This window comes from Periplaneta americana, chromosome 2, assembly GCF_040183065.1.
Source record: "Periplaneta americana isolate PAMFEO1 chromosome 2, P.americana_PAMFEO1_priV1, whole genome shotgun sequence".
Classification (NCBI taxonomy): domain Eukaryota; kingdom Metazoa; phylum Arthropoda; class Insecta; order Blattodea; family Blattidae; genus Periplaneta; species Periplaneta americana.
Window position 1 is genome coordinate 20,484,872 of NC_091118.1, and position 16,828 is coordinate 20,501,699.

Below are 16,828 nucleotides of genomic sequence, written 5' to 3' on the forward strand. Positions count from 1 at the left end.
AGTTGTAGAAGTAGAATATGGCTGACATCAGATGACTCAGCACCTCGCTGCAGTTGTAGAAGTAGAATATGGCTGACGTCAGATGACTCAGCACCTCACTGCAGTTGTAGAAGTAGAATATGGCTGACATCAGATGACTCAGCACCTCACTGCAATTGTAGAGTAGAATATGGCAGACATCAGATGACTCAGCACCTCGCTGCAGTTGTTGAAGTAGAATATGGCTGACGTCAGATGACTCAGCACCTCGCTGCAGTTGTAGAAATAGATTATGGCTGACATCAGATGACTCAGCAACTCACTGCAGTTGTAGAAGTAGAATATGGCTGACGTCAGATGACTCAGCACCTCGCTGCAGTTGTAGAAGTAGATTTGGCTGACGTCAGATGACTCAGCACCTCGCTGCAGTTGTATAAGTAGAATAAGGCTGACATCAGATGACTCAGCACCTCGATGCAGTTGTAGAAGTAGAATATGGCTGACGTCAGATGACTCAGCACCTCGCTGCAGTTGTAGAAGTAGAATATGGCTGACGTCAGATGACTCAGCACCTCGATGCAGTTGTAGAAGTAGAATATGGCTGATGTCAGATGACTCAGCACCTCGCTGCAGTTAAATAAATAGATAGACGGATTTATTGAGTAATATTATACATACACATGTTGTGTTATCATAATTTTCCCTAAAATCCAATCCGCAGGTCTTCTGACCGTACGTGCTTTGTACCCAAAACAAGTTCTACTTTGTAGGTTCCACTCCCCTCAACTATGATTATATCCAAACACTCTCTAACAGAACACACATATTAAAATGAAAATGACACAACAAAACACATTATATAATATATCCTAACCTAAAACAGACATAAAAGGTTATAATTGGGCACATACCATTATCCCTTCATCAGTTCGTATCATGCACTTCGACAGTTGAAGTTCTAAACCTCGCTGCAGTTGTAAGTATAAGTAGATTATGGCCGAAGTCTGATGATTCAGCACCTCGCTGCCATTTTATAAGTTGATTATGGCTGAAGTCTGATGATTCAGCACCTCGCTGCAGTTGTAGAAGTAGATTATGGCTGAAGTCTGATGATTCAGCACCTCGCTGCCATTTTATAAGTTGATTATGGCTGAAGTCTGATGATTCAGCACCTCACTGCCATTTTATAAGTTGATTATGGCTGAAGTCTGATGACTCAGCACCTCGCTGCAGTTGTAGAAGTAGATTATGGCTGAAGTCTGATGATTCAGTACCTCACTGCCATTTTATAAGTTGATTATGGCTGAAGTCGACTCAGCACCTCGCTGCAGTTGTAGAAGTAGATTATGGCTGAAGTCTGATGATTCAGCACCTCACTGCCATTTTATAAGTTGATTATGGCTGAAGTCTGATGACTCAGCACCTCGCTGCAGTTGTAGAAGTAGATTATGGCTGAAGTCTGATGATTCAGCACCTCGCCGCCGTTTTATAAGTTGATTATGGCTGAAGTCTGATGACTCAGCACCTCGCTGCAGTTGTAGAAGTAGATTATGGCTGAAGTCCGATGATTCAGCACCTCACTGCCATTTTATAAGTTGATTATGGCTGAAATCTGATGATTCAGCACCTCACTACCATTTTATAAGTTGATTATGGCTGAAGTCTGATGATTCAGCACCTCGCTGCAATCGTAGGTTACTGATGACTGCTGAAGTCTGGTTACGTAATGCTGTTTATAAGAATTTTATTTCTTCTTAAGTTGATACAATGTAGAGATATATCAGCTTCTGCTTCATTTTATTTGCTTCAGTAATTTCCAGTTTTAGAAATTCTTTCGTCTTCATTGTTTATTAAGTGCTTCTTGTTGCATTTCTTCTTGCTAGAATGTATTTTTGTGATCCTGGTTAGTACAGTACAATTTCCTTGGTATAAGATGTGTTTTTTCACAGTTGCATTACTTCTTGGTAAACAGTAATGTTGTTTTCCTTGTTGACAAAAGATTTCTTCTTAGTTCTAGTTTTCTGGTCATTGAAGAATACGTTATTAAAGATAATGTTTTGCTCTATCTGGAGCTCTTCTGTATTGGTAATTTATTAATGTTTCCTGGATGATATTACTTGTGGGATCTTGATTTTTTAAAATAATTGTTTAGAAGGAGTTTTGCTTCTCATATGAGAAGAAATGACATGTTGAGTTAATGTTGCTTGCTGGACTAGACGAAAGATTTGTTTGAAGAATATTTTGGATTTCATTTATGAGGAAAGATGTAATTAGGATTGGTAGTTGATGACTTTATCATTGATTTCAGATATTGTGATGAGTTTTTTTTTCTCGAGATTTTTAAATTTTTATTGAAGATCAAATGATGCATTGGATCTCTTTCCCCTTGGAGAAAGGATGATTCTTTTTTTCACGTGATAAGTAACGACAGCTTTCATGAACGTGATTTTTTTTTCAAATGATGGTCATGTGATTTTTGGAATTGGAAATGTTTTTTTTTTTTCACGTGATTTTCTTTTTGGAGATGGTATTTTTTTCACATGGTGTTATGATTGTTTAAAATGGCTATGATTTTTTTTTCAAGTGGTGGCGAGTGATAATTTATTTCAGTTATTCTGAACATTTCCGTTTTTTTTAAACAGTGGCCTTATGAATTGATTTCGTTTGTATAGAGAATGTTTAGTAAAAGGTGACATATTTTTGTTTTTGAATTTTATGCCACTATAACAATCCATTAATGCCCATGTATTTTTTTTTTTTTTTTTTTTTTTTTTTTAAATACATGGGACTTACTCATAGTTTTGAGGGATATTTTGCATTTCTAGTTCTCTTTTATTTCTTGCTTTTGGCGACTCTGTTCTACAGAAAGCATAGAGGTAGGACTCCATGCTCTCTGTACCATGCGGAGCAAGATTGACCAATACTTGTATCATCTTGCTCCGCTTATTCAGTTCCTGGATAGACAAACCAGGTAATCATTGAAATGAGATTTGAACGGCACATGGCCGTTTCGTAGTTTTTGGTACAGTTCGTTTCCCTCCACATCTGGGAGGGAACTGAACTCAGTCACATTGCAGTCAGTTGCCCTACCAACTGATATTACTCAACTCCAATTTGTACTTACTCGCTTCATTGTATACAGTTTCATTTTTATCTGCTAAACAACCTTTATATAATGAATATGATTGTTTGCGATAAAATTCAGGATAAGTAAGCTACAAGATAGGTGATTGCCACATTCTTGCAATCACTGTTAATTTGGAATTTTGATACCGATTTATTATTAACATGAATGCAAGGAAATCTAATTTGTAATATAGTTGCTCAATGGCTTGTATTATTTGTTTTAGATTTCTTTAGTCTACTTCTGGTGACCATATAGGGCCAGGAGTACATTTTTACAGAAAGCACAGAGGAAGTAGGGCTCCATGCTTTGTGTACTGTGCAAAGGATGATTGAACTTTGATCATCTTGTGCTGGTTATTCAGTTCTTGGGTAACTCGGTAACCCCTGAAACAAGTCTCGACGGATAGCAGCCATACTGCATTTGTGGCACAGATAGTTCCTCTCCTCATCTCGGTGGAACTGAACTCAGCCACCTTCCAGTCAGTTGCCCTACCAACTGCTATTAGTCAGGTCCGCTTTGGACTCCGTTGTGTGCTGTTTGCACTGCATATATTTTATGTATCAGATATTCTTTATTTAGCATAATTAATATGATTTCGTGAATGTAAACTTATAGATGATGGTCACATTTCTGCAATCACTGTTATTTTGGAATTTTGATAGGTCTGCCAGTTTATTTTTACACGAATGCATGGAAATATAAATTTTCGATATATAAGTACATTCGTTTTTATTATTTTTATAAGCCCAGAGTTGTTGATATGCATATCGTTTTCATAATCTTTATTTCTCATACATTTGGCGATTCTAGAAATAAAAGTAGTGTTCACAGAAGGCATAGAGGTAGGGCTCCATGATTTCTGTATTGTGTCGGTAGAGATTGAGGCATACTTTATCACCTTGTTCTGCATATGCCTATATAGAGTCCCCGGGGAGACCCATCCGAAACGAGGCGGGACGGTTAGAAGCCCTTAGACAATTTGTGACAGTTGATATCTCTCCTTATCCCGGAGAGAATTCAACTCTGTCACTTTTTAGTCAATTGTCGTGCTGGCCCTTATTATTCCGGTCCGATGTGGACTTTTAGCTCTGTTGTGCACACTTAGCACTGTTTAATATTCTCTGTGCTGCATATATTTATATATTTAATAATGGTAATTGTTTACGATGACAATATAAATAAATGTGTCTTTCATTATTGCTATCACAGTTATTATGAGAATAATGCTGTAGTATGTTATTCTCTAAATTTATGTATGACTCTATAACTGACTTGAATTTGTTTCATTACGATTTAATTTCATAATTTTCACTCTGTTGTGAGGTGAAGATTTTTAGTTTACATCCCTTTAAATAATTGAGACAGAAATCCCCTTTTATTCTGTGTTGCTGCCGGAGTTCTGTGTTTCCATTCGGAACTTTGAAGTGTGTTAAGTCAGTTGGACTTTTCATTCGGGTTACGAAACCCATACCCCTATTGGGAGTCAATAAAATGTTCTGTTACTTTCTGGGCCTTATAAATGAATTTAGGAAAGCACATTCACTGAACTCCGGCAATGTAAAATAAATTAAAATTTGCACTGTTCACAAAACTAATGCGATATTCTCCCCAAACCCGCCCAACTCAAACCCATACTACCCCAAACCACCCCATCCCACCCCTACCCACCCCATTCCACCCCTACTCACCCAATCCCACCCCTTCCCTCCCTGTACCCACCCCTCTTTATCCCCATGAGGAGTTTTACCTCCATCCTCCACGGCGATCCTGCAGTTGGGAAGTGGTTCCTCCCACCGCGCCGCCGGTGTACCATGAAAAGAAAGAAACTTTATGTTCAGACAAATTGTTCGCAGTCAACTAACTAAGTGTAAGCTACTTCATAAAACTAAGTCCCACAACACGAGTCGCCAAATAACGCCAACTATGACCGTGCGGTGTTATCTTGAGGGAGCCTTTGACATGTGCGGGCTGTATGGTGTGTTTGAGCACATAGCACTTGTGGGCGTAGGGTTTTTCAATGACTTGATTTGCGACGTTTTACCAACTGCTATGATTAAGTGAAGCTACTTGTGGCTCCATATTGACGTAGACGATAGCAGTCATTCAAGACTTGCTGTATAATGGTCGCAACTTGTGCAGCCAACCACTGTGCATACATTGTACATAACATGTTCGACGTTAAGTGGAGCTACTTGTGGCTCCATATTGACGTAGACGATAGCAGTCATTCTAGACTTGCTGTATAATGGTCGCAACTTGTGCAGCCAACCACTGTACATACATTGTACATAACATGTTCGACGTTAAGTGGAGCTACTTGTGACTCCATATTGACGTAGACGATAGCAGTCATTCAAGACTTGCTGTATAATGGTCGCAACTTGTGCAGCCAACCACTGTACATACATTGTACAAAACATGTTCGACGTTAAGTGGAGCTACTTGTGGCTCCATATTGACGTAGACGATAGCAGTCATTCTAGACTTGCTGTATAATGGTCGCAACTTGTGCAACCAACCACTGTACATACATTGTGCATAACATGTTCGACGTTAAGTGGAGCTACTTGTGACTCCATATTGACGTAGACGATAGCAGTCATTCTAGACTTGCTGTATAATGGTCGCAACTTGTACAACCAACCACTGTACATACATTGTACATAACATGTTCGACGTTAAGTGGAGCTACTTGTGACTCCATATTGACGTAGACGATAGCAGTCATTCTAGACTTGCTGTATAATGGTCGCAACTTGTGCAGCCAACCACTGTACATACATTGTACATAACATGTTCGACGTTAAGTGGAGCTACTTGTGACTCCATATTGACGTAGACGATAGCAGTCATTCTAGACTTGCTGTATAATGGTCGCAACTTGTGCAGCCAACCACTGTACATACATTGTACATAACATGTTCGACGTTAAGTGGAGCTACTTGTGACTCCATATTGACGTAGACGATAGCAGTCATTCTAGACTTGCTGTATAATGGTCGCAACTTGTGCAACCAACCACTGTACATACATTGTGCATAACATGTTCGACGTTAAGTGGAGCTACTTGTGACTCCATATTGACGTAGACGATAGCAGTCATTCTAGACTTGCTGTATAATGGTCGCAACTTGTGCAACCAACCACTGTACATACATTGTGCATAACATGTTCGACGTTAAGTGGAGCTACTTGTGACTCCATATTGACGTAGACGATAGCAGTCATTCTAGACTTGCTGTATAATGGTCGCAACTTGTACAACCAACCACTGTACATACATTGTACATAACATGTTCGACGTTAAGTGGAGCTACTTGTGACTCCATATTGACGTAGACGATAGCAGTCATTCTAGACTTGCTGTATAATGGTCGCAACTTGTGCAGCCAACCACTGTACATACATTGTACATAACATGTTCGACGTTAAGTGGAGCTACTTGTGACTCCATATTGACGTAGACGATAGCAGTCATTCTAGACTTGCTGTATAATGGTCGCAACTTGTGCATCCAACCACTGTACATACTTTGTGCATAACATGCTCGACGTTGAGTGGAGCTATTGTGGCTCCATATTGACGTAGACGATAGCAGTCATTCTAGACTTTCTGTATAATGGTCGCAACTTGTGCATCCAACCACTGTACATACATTGTACATAACATGTTCGACGTTAAGTGGAGCTATTGTGGCTCCATATTGACGTAGACGATAGCAGTCATTCTAGACTAGCTTTATAATGGTCGCAACTTGTGCAACCAACCACTGTACATACATTGTACATAACATGTTCGACGTTAAGTGGAGCTATTGTGGCTCCATATTGACGTAGACGATAGCAGTCATTCTAGACTAGCTGTATAATGGTCGCAACTTGTGCAACCAACCACTGTACATACATTGTAGATAACATGTTCGACGTTAAGTGGAGCTACTTGTGGCTCCCAGAGTTCACTAGTTGCGACCAATTTCTGCTTGTCCACACATACACACCCGCACATTGCCACTGTTTTTGTACTTTGGAATCATGCCACAGTGTTAATTGCAGGATTAAATATCTTTGAGCTGGCGACTGAGTGAGTATTTTTCATATAATTTCATCTGTTAAGCGCGACAGGTCTGCTGTCTGTCGGAGAAACATCACAACTGGTTGATTGTACTCTCCTCCGTTGAGAGGAAAGAACATTAAGAGGCAAACCTCTGAATAGTGGAAAAGCCTATCAAAAATAACTTTACTGGGCTCGTAAAACAGCAAGGTCTCCACTCAAGTATTTTATTTATAATGGTCATTGACTAGACTTGCAGCTAGAGCTGCGGTTCTTAATATCGCCCTCTATATTGAGCATATGCCTGATCGTATGAAGTGAGGTTGAGAAATAACATTTAAGCCTTGTTTGCATGCTTGTTTTTTCACAGTAGTGATTATATAACATGCTAATGTTAACCTACATTAACTTCAGCGTCTTGGTCAACATTTTGAACGCATATCTCTGTTTCCACTCACTTTCCTGAGGAATATGAACTATTACTGAAGGTACAAGACTCACTTCTTGATCAGGTCTTTTATATAGGCAATGTGATATCACAGCTTAAGACATGGCGGTGGGAAGGAATATGGAACTAAGTCTGATTCAAATGAATTCTTGTACTTATTATTTTTTTCTTTCAGAGCATCTTTTACTACACGTATTCGCCCAGCACGTAGCCCTTATGATGACAGATACTGTTGTAAACAAAACAGTGAAAAGGTTACTCCAGTCTTCATTAATTAGAATGTGATGTCGTGTCACAAGAATACAATTGAAATAAATTTAATTCAATGCGTGAAGTACTCAGAGATGATTGGACAAAATGCAATTACGGAGGCGACGATTGTGAATATGTACAGCCCAGACGTTAATATGAGCCATTGCACTCCAAAGGAAAATCATTGATATCAATAATTATTATACTTAAAATCGGATAACAATAGAAATGTGCACAAGAGAACAAATCTGTACACAATTTCAGTATTCCATAATTGTAGAATACCTCAAAGATCGTATCTTAATTTAAAAAATCAGAGTTTTGCTATGTCGGGAACATAGCCGTGGACTTTACGTGAATACTTCTGCCGTAAGTGGACAGATCAAGACGAGATCTTTCGTTTGGTACAAAGATCAGCGTGCTACCACCTCGGAATCGCGAGATATACTGCCCTGAAATATCACCCATGCCCAAAATGGTTGTCAGTCAAATAGATATTAGCGAAAGAATATTTTAGCTGCCAGTTTGGAAATTCACTGTCTGAAGAGTATATTGGAATTATTAGAGTAAGGGAGGGGATTGTCGGATAGGTCTGGTAATGTCGGATAATCTCGGATAACATATTTCTTTTCCATCGAATGATGCAATCTGATGTGAAAATAATGCATTACGTTCTCTACAAGTAGACGAACATCTGCATGAATAGCCATTACTGTAGAGTGCTTCACTGTTTGTGGATAGCGTGTTTTCAACGTTTCTGCACAAAAAAAAAAAAAAAAAAAAAACTTTTTGAGGGTACGTAATGTGATTTATTCGTTACAAGTTATTCTTATATTTACACAACATGATATGCACTGTTTGATATACCATAGATAAGGCTTCTTAATTCTCTAATTGCAGAAATGCTATCGACAACATGTTTCATGCAGCTGGCTTGTTTTACTGTTTGTGAAGAGTCGGCCAATGTCGGATACTAGCTGAGGGCAATGTTGGATACTGGCCGAGGGCAATGTCGGATACTAGCCGAAGTCATTGTCGGCTGTCTTTCAATACTGCTCGCTACATAAAAGCTGCCTTAAACACATTTATATGTTTTCTATAACAAACCACTACATTTTTACTCATGGGTATTTTTAATTAATGTAAGTAATTAATTTTATAATTAATCAAATATTATGAAGTAACGAATTGTTTCTTCTTCTGATATTTTTAATTGCCTAAAGTAAAAGAAAAAAGAGATTCAGTCTAAAGAAAATGGAAGTCTGAAGATATGGTAAATGCCATTGTCGCAGTACGGGAGAAAAGAATGGGCTAGCTTCCTGTTTCCAAAAGATTCAATGTACCTCGATCAACATTATTTGATTATGTACGGTCCAACTCTGAATCCACCAAAGCCGTTAAATCGAAACTTGGACGAAAACCAATACTCACAGCTTCACTTGAAGAGAAGCTAGTTGATTATGTGTTAATGATGGAGAGAAAATATTTTGGATGAACCAGAAATGATGTTAAAAGGCTTGCATATCAGTTGGCTAAACAGAACACTATTGTATTATCATTATCATACCTCTTACATAACAATGTCTAATGTATCCGATATTAGCTTTCCATTCTGTCAGTGATGAAATTATTTCTGTTTTGTCTTTGCAAGTTATACAGCAAATGCATATTATGTAAATTACCTAATACTTATGTACAATCTCCAGGAACCCCAATAGGTTATTATAATTCTGAGTACTTCCGGTTCTAACTTTTTTTAATTACCTTTATTTTGAAACATCAAAATTGTATCCGACAATACCCTCCCTTACTCTATTAAATCAATGCCTCCTTATTCATTTGAATTCGCTTTATTATGTAGAATGAAAGAGTGCAACATCACCATCATGATTCTGAACTCCTTCGGTTTCAGCCAAGTGTAAGCTGATCTCGTTGTCTCTGTGAACTTCGTATCGTCCTGCAGACGGGGGTGATACTGAATACTCTAATTTTAAGAGCCTGTTCCTACACAGCTTAACTACATTGAATTTTCTCATATTTCCCGATACTAATTTGTGCCAGCTAACATAGAGGCTATGTGTTCGATGCCGAATGGCAGCTAAAGCCGGAAGTTCGCTATGTTGCCATGGATTTTCTCTAACCCTTCCAGCCGCACTATTCACCTGCATTTTATTCATCCCCTATCAGAAATGAATGAGTACCAGGGACATTTCCTTGAGGATAAGAACGGCGGGCACGTAGGGCTGACATCCCTACTGGCATTAATGCCGATTGTATAGCTGGAGCCTTAACGTCCCGCGACCCTCTGGGCCGATTTGACCTGTAATGGAATTGCGTTTACTGACTACTTTGTTCAGTTGTAACTTTTCACTGAGGAATTGAATTCATTTTGTCATTCTACATGCGTATCTATATTTGGAAGTATCTTCTTCCAATGTAACTTCGATGTGTTTATTTTTCATATAACTTGTGCAGTGAATTAAATTTTTCAATAGCAAACTAATTTTAGAAAAGACTGCACTGTTCGTCTGATCTGTTTAATACAATGAAGGACCTTGCCATATGCCATGCGTAATTGGTACGTGTTTGCATATTTGCTGGTTACGACTCATGAATCACTTACAGCAGGATTCTGAAGCAGGCCCTACCGTAGTCATAATTTGTTTTCTTGGGCCATTAATAACGGCCAACTGTGAGACATGTTCGCCTGTTTTTGTTCCTCTTGAATTCAAAATGTCTGTGATTTGGTTCTTCCACTGCAGTAAGTTGCTCAGTTCTTGTAATATGAAGGCGATATTAGAACCTGTGGCGTTATTTGGCTTTTCTCCTTCTCCAATCTTTGACTCAGTAAGTCGATGCATAACACTTGTGTTATTAACAGTGATTACGCTGTATGGGAGTAATTCGCTATTAGTGATAGCATGCTTATAGTAGCGTTGTTTTAATCGCTTCATAATTTAATGCTATTTTTAAAGTGCTATCTGCAATTGAGTCTGTGACCTCAAAGTATGTGCTGCACTGTCAGAAATTTGACACAAGTACTTTCCTTGTGATTATTCTTTCGTCGATTTACTGAGGAACTATTTATTTTATATTCTTACTCGTGTTATGAGACTGCATCACTTTTCTAAATCGTGATTCCTAAATGCAGGTGGTAAATGTCCTTACCTGTATGCAGATATTAAAAAAAATGTAATTAGTTTGTAATGACTCTTTACCAACTGCGATGTTTATTTAGCGTCTGAATGAGATGAAGGTGGTAAGATAATGACAGAAAGTGAACCAGAAATTACTACAGATTTTGTATAATGACGAATAAAATTTGATTAGAACAGGAATTTAATTTTTGCTGTATAAATATTAAGAATGAAATAAGACACTGATTGTATACTATAAATATCAAAAACTATAACTACAATAACCTATACCTATCCTACACACTAGAACACTAAGAATAATGATAATGTTAATGAAGCAGATTCTCGACTTACCTTAATTGTCTTGGCGACGAGCCCTACGAGGACCGCGGCCGTGCAAGTTTTGGCCTAATCCCCTCCGTCCCTGTGTCTACGCTCCGTCCCGTAATTTCTAAGGACCTTTTCATAGAATTCCAATTGTTCCTTGGTAGGATTAGATGCCAAATATCTTCTGTACAAAGCCTCGTGTTGCTCCTCTGTCATGCCTTGGCTGAAGTCGCGTCTGCCCGTACTGGACGCGCCACCAGGCTGCGAGGCAGAGCCCCCCGGAGTCTGCTGGCTGGCGACTCTGCCCGTACTGGGCTTTGTAGCAGGCTGCGGGGCGCTCTCCCTCTGGGAGGAGCGCCTCGCTTCCTGCTGCCTTTGACGACTTGACCAGGGAGGAATTCTGTCTGTACGTTGTGGGGTGGACGGTCTGTCTGCCATTCCCGCCCGCATAGAGGGTGACGGCTTGTCTTCCTCCCGAGGTATCTCACGAACCTCGGGAACAAGCACAAGCGTCACCCTCTTGCGCGGACGGTCGGCCCCCTGTTCTTCTGGTGTACCCTTTTTGAGAATAGAGCGGGGCGGCGGGGGTGGCGGTGGTTCGGATGAAGATGGATGTGGGGATGAGGGGGGTGACTGTAGTGTCACTGGTGGTGGGCGTGTTGGTGTGCAGGGGGGTGCGTAAAAGTATGGAAAATGTGTGCAATAACGGGAGTGTGCGTGTGGTGACTGTGAAGGCGGAGACGGCGGAGGAACACGATCAGGGGACGTGGAGGCATCACTTCTCTCCGGTAGACGGTTCCATAGGTAATAGCCCCCCAACCCCACAGTCCCAACGATACCCACGGTTCTTACCAAATCTGGCATACCCCACGAAATCCGCGATGGTGCTTGCACAACCGCAGGTCCTCCCCAGAACGCATTCTTGAGTTTCTGAGAATGAAACTTGAGGGATTGGAATATTTTCGACATTTCGAAGCTTCGAAATCGCAATCCCAAGTGTTTCCAGGGAAACAATCCCCACGTCCTGTGTGTTGAGCATTGTTGATGACGTCGCCACGACAATAACCAAGCTGCGAGTGCGTTCAAATACCGATACAATAAAAGATGCGAACGTGTGCACATCTTCTATCCTTGCGATATTATTTCCTTCTTTTATGCAAATAGTTAAAAAATGTGATTGCTGTTTTATAGCTAGACGAGTATTGAATACCGACATACAAATACATGGGAATTAAAATTTCTATTAGAATTCAATCAGCCTTCTCATACATAAATTGTAATTCAGGGTCAGTTCTTTACTCGTTTTGACTTCATACGGTGATATATTATTTAGAGGCATCTTCTTGTTTGAATAATAAATATTAATGTGTCGTAAGATAAGCAATTCTTACGCCGAGAACAGGAAAATTTTTGTATAATATCTCAGATTTAGTTATTAGTAAGAGACGGATGTTCATTACCTAAAAATAACTGAAAATAACGAATATGCTTAATGCCTTACATTTACATAAAAGTATTCCAAACACATAAGCTGAAGTGACCTTAAAAGTTAATAAACTGTTGGACGACCTTAAAGTTCAGAGTGTCATGCTTGCAGTGGGACAAAATATAACTCCACCGCTGGTTTCAATAATTATTTCTTTTTGAATATAAACTGTACTGGATAAATGCATCTACAACATATTACTGCCACATATTATGTAATACATTAATGTTTTTATTACTTTAATTTTTTATAATGGGCCATTTCCATTGATGAGTAAATAATAAATATATAGTATATATTATTTAAACAGTTCGTTCTTATATGCAGTCAGTGAACCTTTGTGCAGTAGAACTACTCCTTTGTACACTTCGTCCATTGCAAATTAAAGCAAAGCAGAAGTTGGGAATATTTTCATATCCTTCACGCAATTGTTTTAATTATTTGTTGCGGACAGTATGGCGGAAATAGCAATTGTCTATCAGTAATCCTGGAAACATGTATGTTAATTAAACTCCCGAAAAATATCCCAGTACTTTACATATAGCTGGTTCAAGCAGAAATAAAATCACAGCAGAATTAGATTACACAGATTGTTACCTGATATTTGAGACGGTCAGGAAGCCAGAATTAACCTTTCTCTGAAGTTTGTATGCAACCCGCAAAACTCTCAAAGTGTAGCCCAATGCTTTCTGTAAGTTATGCTTCATATTTGGGGAAATGAAACGTTGCATAAACTGTATAAGTTGTAGTATACTGAATAATTTTATTGAGCGTTCTGTGGCATATACAACCGAATAACAATAATAATTTGTAAGCTTAACATGGACAGTATTGTGGGAGGAAGTGTGCTGGTGGTGGTGGTATTAAGCTTTATTTTCCATTTCAGAGTTGCGCCATAAGGCAGTGATGTTTAAGCGCCTGCAGTGCTCTCAGCAACCCGCACAACATTTCCTTAAATAGATGATTGTACTTTATCTTGCTAGAAGTGAACCTTATTTGATTTATATTGCTTGCGGTATTAGCACGTAATACAGGCGCTTTGACATTCCTGCCATTAGACCTTATCTGCAACTCGTAAAAACTATACACTAAATACCATAAATGAGGAGCTTATTTAAGAATACGTCACACAAAATTACATAAAGACAATGAAAAAAAGCGACATAAAAATAACTGGACATGAACATTAACCTAAATAAACAATTGCAAATACCAATTAATAGAGAATTATTATTATTATTATTATTATTATTATTATTATTATTATTATTATTATTATCATTACTATTATTATTATTATTATTATTATTATTATCATTACTATTATTATTATTATTATTATTATTATTATTATTATTATTATTATTATTATTATTATTATTATTATTTTATTAATATTAGACACAAAAGTACAAAAGATTTAGGGGAGACTTTAGTAAAATTACATGAAATTAAACACCCTGAAGTGTGTTATGTGGAATTAATATAGAAATATAAGCTGAGATTACTGAATGGAAATAAAGGAAATTATAATTTATATCTTTTATTTCACAAGGCACTAGTTTTATTCAGAGGTACTGTTTTTCAGCAGCAGAGATTTAAAACTTTCAGACCTCGACTATTCCTGACGTCTTATGCAAAGAATTCCAGGACCGACTGTGGCTATTGTGAAGGAGGCAGAGCACAGAGATGTTGCATGGTTCACAGACATAGAGCTGGGGACGGAGCGAGTAGATCCGTTTGAGTTACTCGGTTCTATCGGTTTATGTGCTTGGCAGCGGAGCACCGAAATTACTCGGTTAACCGTAGCCGTTACCGGTCAGTTCAAACGTTGAATCAGGGTTCTCGTGTTTTACTTAATTGTAGCAGACAATAACGTAGGTACTGTTGTATTTAAATATTATCTGCTGCGGGACAAATTATTTTCCAAGCTGCGAGTGCGTTCAAATACCGATACAATAAAGATGCGAACGTTTACACTTCTTCTATCCTTGCGATATTATTATTTCCTTCTTTTATGCGACTAGTTAAGAAATGTGATTGCTAGACTTCGTGGAATTGCCACGAGATTCTCAAGGCTTATTGTGCACGCGGTATAGACTGTATGAGAAGGGGGCGTGTCTCTGATGTAAACACTGAGCAGTATACTGCGGTTACAATAAAACCTGTATCCTGCATTCAAGAAATATAATGAATGATCATTGAAGTAGGAAATGTCTAAACATGTAAATACACAATTATTTTATAGTGAGATATATTAACTCTTAAAATTTAATGTAAGATACATAATCCTTGAATATGTAGGCCTACATTACAGTAAAGAGTTATGTACATTTTGAGCGACTGCAAAGTAACACCCTCCAATGGTCACTTAAACAGTTTTTAGATTGGGAAAATGTACGTTCAACATCGCACGATGTAATACGTGCATATTTGAAGAACGGAAAGTCACTACTTTTTAGTACACCAACTTCAGCCATCTTGTCGTGACCTGACAGTACATCATTTATAATACGAAGTTGTGAATAGGTAGAATTTTTAGCAATAATGTTTCTCAACTTACATTTCACTTTTTCTGAAATTAGTGAATTGTTATTTTATATAATGGTTTGTGATACTTTTAATCCACTATATGAAGGGCTTCTGAGAGTTGTAGTTTAGACGATTCTAACAGGATGATGCTTTTGGACACGATTTTAAAATTAGAATCAATGACAGAATATCTTTCAATAGCTGTTCAGAAAGCAATGATTTTACAGCTGCAACAGCGGAACTGTCTGTGCTATCCAATGCATGAATTACCTCCATTATTTTTCCGTAATGTTCTGCATAATAATTAACAGAATTCAACCACGTTCCCCAACGAGTCAAGACTGGCTGCGGGGGTAAGGTTATTCCAGGAGTAATTGTTTGGAACAGCAACACTCTCATTATAGTATGTTTGATTGAATTCTTGTCTGCACTGAACAAATGTTAAGCTTTGACTATTCCAACCACAGTAATGCAAAAACAAGTGCTTACATAGGTGTACATTAGCTGTAGCTGCTCTATCTATTTGGACCGGTCACAACTCTTAACATGAACTGCTGCTACTACGAGACCGGAAGGTCGCTCACCTCCTCTATACTACCATACATCGGCAACCTGATTGCATGCTGCGTGTGGCAATTCAACGAAGTCTAGTGATTACTGTTTTATAGCTAGACGAGTATTGAACACCTACATACAAATACATAGGAATTAAAATGTCTTTTATATTATAATAGAATGAACTCCTCTACAATACTAGAGGCCTTTCAGCCCGCCTTGGGGATAAGGAAATAATTCAACCGAGTAATGACGTCACAGTAACTGCTCCGAACCGAACTGCTCCGTCCCCAGCCCTACACAGACACAGCAATAACAGTGGTGGTGATGGTGGTGGTGGTGGTGGTGGTGGTGATGGTGGTGGTGGTATTTAACGCCGTTTTCAACTCTAAATGTTCTTTACAGTGGAAACTGAACGTGGGCTAGGTATTTTCGAATAGATCGGTAGCCACTAGTAATAATTACGTCACAGGCCTGGACCTAGGACTTGTCGCTGTACTGAGAGAGAGTGTATAACTAAAACCACTTTTTTCGTATCAGTAATACTGCATGCCACTTACTGACGTTTTTGTTTTGTTTTCCTTTCCCGGTTATCTAGAGTCCACTCGCTATTATTTTCCATCCATCATATTAGTACTCATTAGTCTCCATTTAACTCCTAACCTCCTGCCTCTACTGGGTGTTGATTTGAAAATGTGTCATGACGTCACTGTTGTTGGGTCACCGATTTGAAGCGAGTTTCAGCTTATATGTTAGAGAAGTTGCCTATTATTTAAGGCGTTCTTCAATCTGAACTTGAGAACGTGTACGGTATAACTTGAACGTCGTAGCAACAGATGGCGGTCTGTACGGTCTGTGTGCTACCATAACCTCTTTCGAACTGTGTTTTGCGCCGGCAAGTCGTACGCAGGGTATTTGTTATCATCGGTTGCGTA